Source organism: Pagrus major, chromosome 8 (assembly GCF_040436345.1).
Source record: "Pagrus major chromosome 8, Pma_NU_1.0".
Lineage (NCBI taxonomy): Eukaryota > Metazoa > Chordata > Actinopteri > Spariformes > Sparidae > Pagrus > Pagrus major.
In genome coordinates, this window is record NC_133222.1 from 17,195,697 (window position 1) to 17,204,115 (window position 8,419).

The 8,419-nt window shown below is 38.5% G+C and overlaps 1 long non-coding RNA gene across 1 annotated transcript; it reads left to right on the top strand.

Moving 5' to 3' along the window:
• The first annotated feature begins 447 nt into the window (after positions 1–447).
• On the top strand, positions 448–7,320 carry LOC141001330 (uncharacterized). The gene is made up of 2 exons (XR_012179583.1): positions 448–645; positions 5,058–7,320. It is a non-coding gene; the product is annotated as an uncharacterized lncRNA (long non-coding RNA).
• The last annotated feature ends 1,099 nt before the right edge of the window (positions 7,321–8,419 follow it).

Sequence of the window (8,419 nt, forward strand, 5' to 3'; positions counted from 1 at the left end):
CATTTTTGGGTGAGACTTTGCTGCTTTTCCTCGAGGAAAAACAGCTGCCACTTGCCCGGTAAAACGCATTCAACAGTTCAAAGAAGACATTTGTGAAAACCCACCACAGAGATGCTGATTCGTGCTGCTTAAAGCAGAGGAGATTTACGTAAAGAGTAAGCAAGCCAGAGGAGTTAACCAGAGAGGGAGAGACCCAAACAGAATGGTTGTTTCCACCATCTTAGATTGTATTGATTATTCTTTGCTGTAACGTCTGTCTCTCTCACACACGCTGGCTCTCTTTCTCTCCCTTTCTGTCCCTCCCTCCCTCTTTCTGCCTCTGTCCTGCCACCTTCTCCACTCGGCGATCAGCATTTGGCTTTTTCCATTTGTGGCAGATTACTGTAACGCTATTGTACAACAACTTCCTGCCTCTTTTGGCTCTGGTTCTAAAAACTGCAAAGGCAGAGCTCGTGGCTTCAACTTTTTCCCCTCGGCCTTGAACTACAGGAGCTCTAAAAGGAAAGAAAAGGAGGAAGGACATATGTAAAGTGTGTCTGTTACTGAGGAACTATTTTGATTGCATTTCTGCTTTATAAATTGCTGAGAATTAAAGAGGGCAAGAGGGGACTACATGCCTAGCAGAGACAATGAGAGAAAAAAAAGGTGGGGGTTAAACTTTTCTTACTTTTACTCTGTGAAAACTTTCTGTTGGTTTTAGAGGGCACTGCGCTGTTAGTGGGGCTCAAGCTCACGCAGATTTGTCTAACATGGCTGCTACTGCTTCAGGCTGCACAATTTGTGAGGGCTGCTTTCATAGCACGGCCACCACCCTGTTCCTCGCCGGCTCTCTTTCTCACTACAGCAGCACAGAGGCTGGGTTCTCCACAAAAACTATTTTCCCCTCTGCACTTCTCTTTGCTCCACAGGTTTCAATAAAAAATCACAGGTGATCAAACACAGGCGATGTGCAGACAGTCAGAGGAAAATCATAGCATTATTTACACCAACTTGGTGCGGAAAAGGCAGGACTGCAATTCGTTTGATCTCTGCTCTCCTTCCCTAACTGAGATGCAAGCCTGGTTCAGGCGGCTACATTGGCATGAGCTATAGAATCCTATTAGAAGGAGTGCAGCTGTACGTCACATCTCGCCATGCGTTTTAACCAATTGCGAAACCCATGACTTCATTATGGCTTAAATGTATAAAGCTGCAATGTGTATATTAGAGAGACCTTATTTGGGAATAATATGGATTATAAAACAGAACATAGGTCCAAGTATAACACATAGCTGAGGCACACTTTGTGTATTTATGCTTAGTATGCGTACTGCACTTTGCATGGCATAAAGTTCATTTGAGGATACAGTTTTGGTTTTGAGTAGCCTGCCAGCTCTCACCACTGTGCTCATCAACACTGTTCCTCTGCTGCATTTCTCAGTAATTGATTGCGTTTTAATTTTACGGCCATTATTTGTAATATTTTAGCAGCTAATACAGACTCTTTTAAGGGATTATTTAAAGCTGTTTCCCATGAAATGCATTGTTAAAAAGGAACAAACCTTTACTATTTCCACTTCTTTTTATTACTTGTATTATTTATTTCAGATTAAATCGGCAAATAAAGTGAACGTTTTTAAATTTGTCACAATGACACGAGTTCGTCTCTGCTCTTTGATTTACATAGTGAAATAAGCAGAGAAACGAAACAGCTTTTTTTATCTGGAGTACATGACTGCACATCTGTGTGATACAGAATCAGTCAATCAGGCCAATTGATGGTACGATGTGAAACAAAATGGCAGACGCCGCCATGTTATGGACTCGACATCCGAAATCATTTGTGTGTAATTTTTAGGAACAGAAAAATTTGCTCGGTAAACTGCAAATCTTTTACTTGATTGTGTCAAAAGCCTCAGATGCCTGGTCAAATCCATCATATTAAAATTTCTATTAAAGGTTTTGCACCTTTTTGTGCACAGAAAGTATATTTAGAATATTACACAGAGGAATAAATATGTTTTGAAATCATTAAAAGATATCAATTGTATATGGATACAAATGTTGCAGATGTGTATCCAGCTTCATTAAAATAAATTGATTTATTATTACACAATTAAATATATTAAATATGGATATCAGAGCATTGAATAAACACACTGATTAAGCTTTTGGCCTTATTTTGTACGAGTGTCGTGGTCTACTGCAGTCAGGAGAACACACTGAACACACATTTAAGTGTCTGTCATGGGAAAACACTCTGTATTACAGACAGTTAAGATAAGAGAAGAGGACAAGGACTCGTTATAAATACACTGTCTTTCTATAGCTTTCTTTCTATGGCTACAGGAAACAGTGAGGGGAGCTGGAGGAAGATGAAATTGCAGTGGGCAGAGGTTCTGCAAAGTCTAACAATATTTGCACTTAGTCATTTGCAAACATCAAGGAGGCATTAGGAGGTTGGGGGGGTGAGAGAGGGGTGGTTCTGTGCTGGGTCAGCAACCACCACTACATCAACATAGCAGACATGATATGTGGCACATAAAAACACATGTACATTCTAATGGACCAATTCAAGGGGATAAAAGCTAACCACAAAAGTATCCCTTCACCACGAGGCAAGACTTTATAATCTCCAGGAGCAGGAGCAGAGTCTATGAGGTGGTCTTGCTAAAGCCCCGCACGTGTCTAAACAACTTCTCTATTACACCCGAGACCTTTGAGGGCACTCCCCATCGAGTGGGGAACAAAGGCCATGACCCCGAGGTCAAAAGCGTTACACGGTAGGCCAAGCGGGGCCATTGAATGCTCTATTGCTGTTTGCTTTAAAAAGGTAAAGATTACTAACACATTAACTAACACCGATTAGGGGGTTATCCCTCATGAGACTGAGGTCCCAGGGCAGCACATCACGTCTTATTAACACAAGCTGGCCTTTGACCCCACCAGTCACCTCAGGCAGCCGACTGTGACCACCACTTTCAGCCCTCTGTTTGAACACACAGACACACACAAACGAGAAATGAGGAGTATCACAGCAAGGTGCTGCACAGCTTGAAAAAAATAATTGCTGTCTGGACAAACATGAACAAATGATGCAATATCATCACTGCACCGTATTTGGAGTGGTGATGCACTCCTGATCAAAAATGAAGGATGTCTCAGGAGCATTAACAGGCTGTGCATCATCTGTGTATCTGAAAATAATCAGACTAATATTTCCAAAAGGTATGACTTCCTAACGAAACATTCGAATAAACTGTTTTCAAAGCGTTGGACTTTAAAACACATGTTCTACCGAAGTTTATAAAATGGGAGCATGTGCAATAAAGTTCTCATCACAAAATGGTGGACACAAGTCATGCGCAGTATTGATGTTCCAGATGATCATATGATGAAAGGCAGCACAGGGGGAATTTCTTCACAAACCCCTTTCTGCCATGCTATTCAAACATTACTTTTGCACCAGCAGAGAGGAAAAGGTAAAATGTTATGCTGAGCATACTTAACCCTACGTTCCCAGAAAGAGCAGGCCAGCAATATCTTATAATGAGACATAATTTATGCTCACCATCTTCGAAATTACTGCTCTTGATCAGATCATTTGGGCTTGTCTCTCTCAAAATAAAATACCATGGTAATTTACCGTAGTAATTTAATTGAGCCAAAAAAATATCAGGACTGGGGAATTTTCCTGGAGTGCTTTCCCAAAAGGTCAAGTTCATGGTTGTTTTAAGAATGTAAAAATTACACAACTGCTTTTTCCAAAAGTTATCTGCACATTTAAAACTTGCAGAAATTGAAACTAAGTACTTAATAAAACAATTTAATGGTTGAGTGTATTCTGGACAGTTAAACAAAACATCTATGTATTATAAATTAATAAAATGCGTTCCTCTTATAAAAATGTGTTGATTTTGAATTTGCTGTTGGGTTAAAAGCTGATTAAGACAACAAAGTGCTGTCTGTTTGTCTGCTCGGTGAGCGATGCCCTCAAATATATACAGACTAAAAAAAAATAAAAAGATTAAAGCAAACACTAAATTATAACTGATTATATTATGTATATAATGGGAAAAAAGATGCAAAAATTAAATACTGAAGTTTAATTATCAACTGTAAAATACACAGCTCTTTTTTCCCTTTTCCTTTAATGTTAGCTTTATTGGGAAGTGTAAGAGGGATCTTTTTTTTTTAATCAAAAATGTCAAGGATATTGATTTTGTTTTGACAAATATATAATAATGTATAAATTGTATTGGTTTAATTTATAAAACCCATCAACTTTTTGTTATCTTATTTAATTAGCTTTCTGCAAAAAATAAATAAAAATAAATTACACTGTAGCACATATATTATACATGTAGTCTAATAAAGCTATATTTTTCTTTCCCTTGGGCAGAGATACACATTTAACTTAAAATTGTGTTTCACAAAACAGCGTTTCTATTTACTTTCAAAAGTTTGCTGTTATATGAACACCAAAGAAAACAGATTTCAACAACAGCAAACTATATTAACATGTGTTCAATTTTAAAAAATAAACTTAGGAATAAGTTTCATGTAAGCATCTGTAATATAACATTTAGCATTCTGATTTTAATTTAACTTGATGATGACTAAAAATCTAATAATTGAAGACAATACTTTTTTTGTCCTCGGAAAGTCTCCTTTAAAACATGGTATATTCTACAATCACTTCAATGCTTGAAAGTGTATGCATTAAGCATTAATTTAGTTTTATTTTATTAGATTTTCGTTCGATCAATTTCTCATGAAATGTTTAAAATGCGCCCTGTTATATTCTTCTAATCTAAAAGCGCAAAGCAGGGCATAGATTTTTACATGTACCAAACGCCTTTCAGTTAAATTTGAATCTGCTGCCTCATATTTAACAAATCAAAAATACAAAATCAGAAGAAATCGTGGCATGGACTTTGTTTTAAATATTTTTTGAGGACATATTGTAAAGAAACTACATTTGTAGAAAGGTCATGTGCACCAATTCATCTTAAAAAGAAAATAGTATAAAGAGTTCATTTTCATCAGGAATTAACTCACCTTTCTGTTTCTCGCAGGATTCTGAGAGAAGAACAGGAGGAAAAGAGCAAGGAAGAAGTTTCTCCTGGGAACAAGCTGGAAATTATGGACCTATTCGATATCAGACCTCAGAGTGGACAACCTATCCAAAGAGGGACGCGCCCTAACTGTAACTAACAACTACTTCTGGCAGCCCTTCAACAGCCAAACATATTGTCCTGGATCAGGGCAGCATCGAACTCAGGCAGTTTAGGCAAGAAATTCACATTAAACTATATCAGCAATGGTATCAAAATGTTGATAACAATGCATTCAGAGTAAATAAATGTTTTTTTCATGAGATATAGATTATCAAACCTTTAACGTCTTAAGGTGATACATTTGGACATTAAACAAAGATTTTCAAACCATGAGCCAAGTAAGAGAAAAAGAGGGATAATGACAGCCGATGCAGATCATTTTTGTTGAATTGACTATTATAATGTATATTAGAAATGTTTAAACATACTTTTTTTAAGTCCTATGAAACCCTGGTACAATATCATATAATGATTCAATATTTAAGCTGTCAAAATCAAAATGAAAATCTAATATTCTGGTTGAGACCAAATGAGAAAACTATACAATAGCAATAGCAAGTAAGCACACAAATGTTGTAATTGTAATGTGGAATCATTTGATGCTTAAAAAAAATCTTTATATTCATTTAAAAACTCCTTTAAATAGAGTTACTGTTTTTTAATTGTAATACCCATGTTATCATGGTCGTCCAAAGAGATATTTCAATGTGTTTCAATGTGTATTATGCAGTGTTACCTAAAATGCACTGTAAAAATACTGATCGAAGGCACTATGTTAACGGAGGTACCGGGACAAATTCTCACAAGTCAATGATGTGTAATAATAAAAAAGTAAATACTCCTTTTCTGTCCACTTGACTAGCCTGCACCAGGCTTCTGCATACCTGAAGTCTCCCTTCGCAGTTTCCCCCTGAGTGCTCCTAATACCTACTTTAAACAGCCTTGGCCATTTTATTTTATTCTCCCTCAACACTAAGCCAGGAGTGCTACAGGCCTGGCATTTTAGGGGCCACGTCACAACGCCTGTGTCTGCGCCGCAGGACTGCAAGGAGTCCAACAGCTGAACCATACGCACTCTGTGGTTCACCGCCTCGACAAACACTCTAGGCGTGCTGTTTTTGCTATCTCACACACCCTCTCTAGCATCCTTGCACTAATGAGAACAGCAAAACATGCACCTAATACGCTTCATCCATTTCATAAACACGCTCTCCTCCTGGTGCCATCTCCAACACGGAGCCAGTGAGCCTTCAGCTCCTGAGCCCCTTCACAGTACTTCCTCTCTTCTGATTACAACAGTAAAGTTAGCTCAGTCACAAAAATAGACAAACACTTCCCAGTTCCCAATTCAGCAATGTAATTTAATGAGCTTGACAATTTCTGCGCAGTAAAAATGATTAAATAAATAAATGAACCTGTGGCGTCCTCTAAAAGAGGACACAATACAGATACTGATTTAAAAGTGACAAAAATAAAAACACTGATTAGGTAAATTCCACTGACCGACTATAAATGGTGTGTGTAATGTTATTAGCAGAAGGATATTTATCCATGTGGGAGAAAAGCAGTGCTTCATAGGACAGCTGCGCAAACAGAGGCTTTATTACTCTGTGGGCTATTTCTGCAAATTTAGTGGCTGTTTCAATTCTAGTTAAATATTATTTTTAAGATGAGCATAAGACATGCTATAAAATTTCAAAGAATTTGGTGCAGACACTGTGTGTGTCTGTAACTCTACACTGCACGTTTTTTGTTTTTAATTTTCATCATATATATTACTTTTACCCTGTCTTTTGCATTGTGTTGTTATCCACATTTTACAGTATGTAGGCACTGAAAATACTGATAATCTGAGGACATATTGTAAAGAAACATTGCCATAAAACAGTTAGAGGTTGTTTCCTGTGTTCACACAGTATCACTGACTTGTTCTATTGCTCTGTATTATGCTTGTGCCCATCAGAGGAGTACGTGTAGGCACTAAAGAGCTCGGTCATTATAAAAAGGGTGTTGTTTCTGTACATCTGAGGCTTCAGGGTATGTGTATTTGGTCTGTATGCTCCATAAAGAGGTAACAGTTGTTTACTTCTACAGGGTATACTAGATAAAGGCCTACTGGGTTCATAACATTAATATGCAGTTTAAATGATCCAAATATTGTTGTCTGTTGTCTGTGCAATAACTTTTTTCTCAAATAAATGTTTAAGGTGTCTGTTTTTCATATGAAGCCATTTGAGTTGTATTTCCTGTGAAGTGTGTGATAACAATGTTTGTTATTACTATTTGCACTGTTAACGATGATCATAATAATTATTTCTCATGTTATATTAATGCCGACAAGCAGCCTTGCTCCTCATGATTATGACTCCAGACACCATAAAAGAGCTTTAAGAGTAAACATTAGTTTATTGTTGCTATATTATTACTTTTTCCGATATCTGCGAGTCCACGTGTGTAAATTATATGCACTCGTTATACTCAACTGCTCTAACTAGATGGTGTGTAATAATTCTCTGGTGCGCCCATCATCATCATCATCATCATCATCATCATCATCATCATCATTAGGGCTAAAGGTGCGGACAGCACGCGGGAAACTGTGGATATGACAGCCCCTGACCTCTCACACCAGCTTAGAGAACCAGAGGGTCACGCAGAGGACATGGTGGTGGAGGGAGAAGTCAATCTTATCCTTCCGTTCCGCCACAGGCCTGTGTGCAGCGACAGCAAGATGAGCAAGTGGGCTTTCCAAAATCCACACTCGTTTGGCTGGGAGCAAGGCATCAGGGCCGTGTGTATTTCAAAGGAAACGCTGAGGAAAGCGTTTTTTGTGGCAGCACACATGCACTTGACAGTGTGTATTAGCCTGCCTCTGTGTCTTTGCTCCGTCCCCACCCTGACTCAATATCCCCCAACACCAATATCTGTCATCTTTAGTAGCCAAAATGGCATGCAGCCCATTTGTCTCACAGCAGTTGGGAATTCTACCTAATCTTGATATGGCTCTCACATGTACGAACAATTTTTTGTCATTATCTCAACCCATACGAATACCTCCGGCTCTGCTAAGCAGCGTAGGGCCGAGGGGTTAAAAGCCAGGAGGCACCGAAATGAGAGGGAGAGAAAAGCATCAGCTCTCGGACTGCTGTCAATTGAGCCTGTGCCTCTGTAATGGGGGGGAGATAACCTGGCACAGAACCAACCACTAATGCCCCTTAAATGTCAGAGACTGCAGAAAGGAAGGGAGACAGCAAAAATCGAGAGCACATTCATATTTCAGTATGGCAGATGCTATAATGCGTTGATGCCTCACTCTGAGT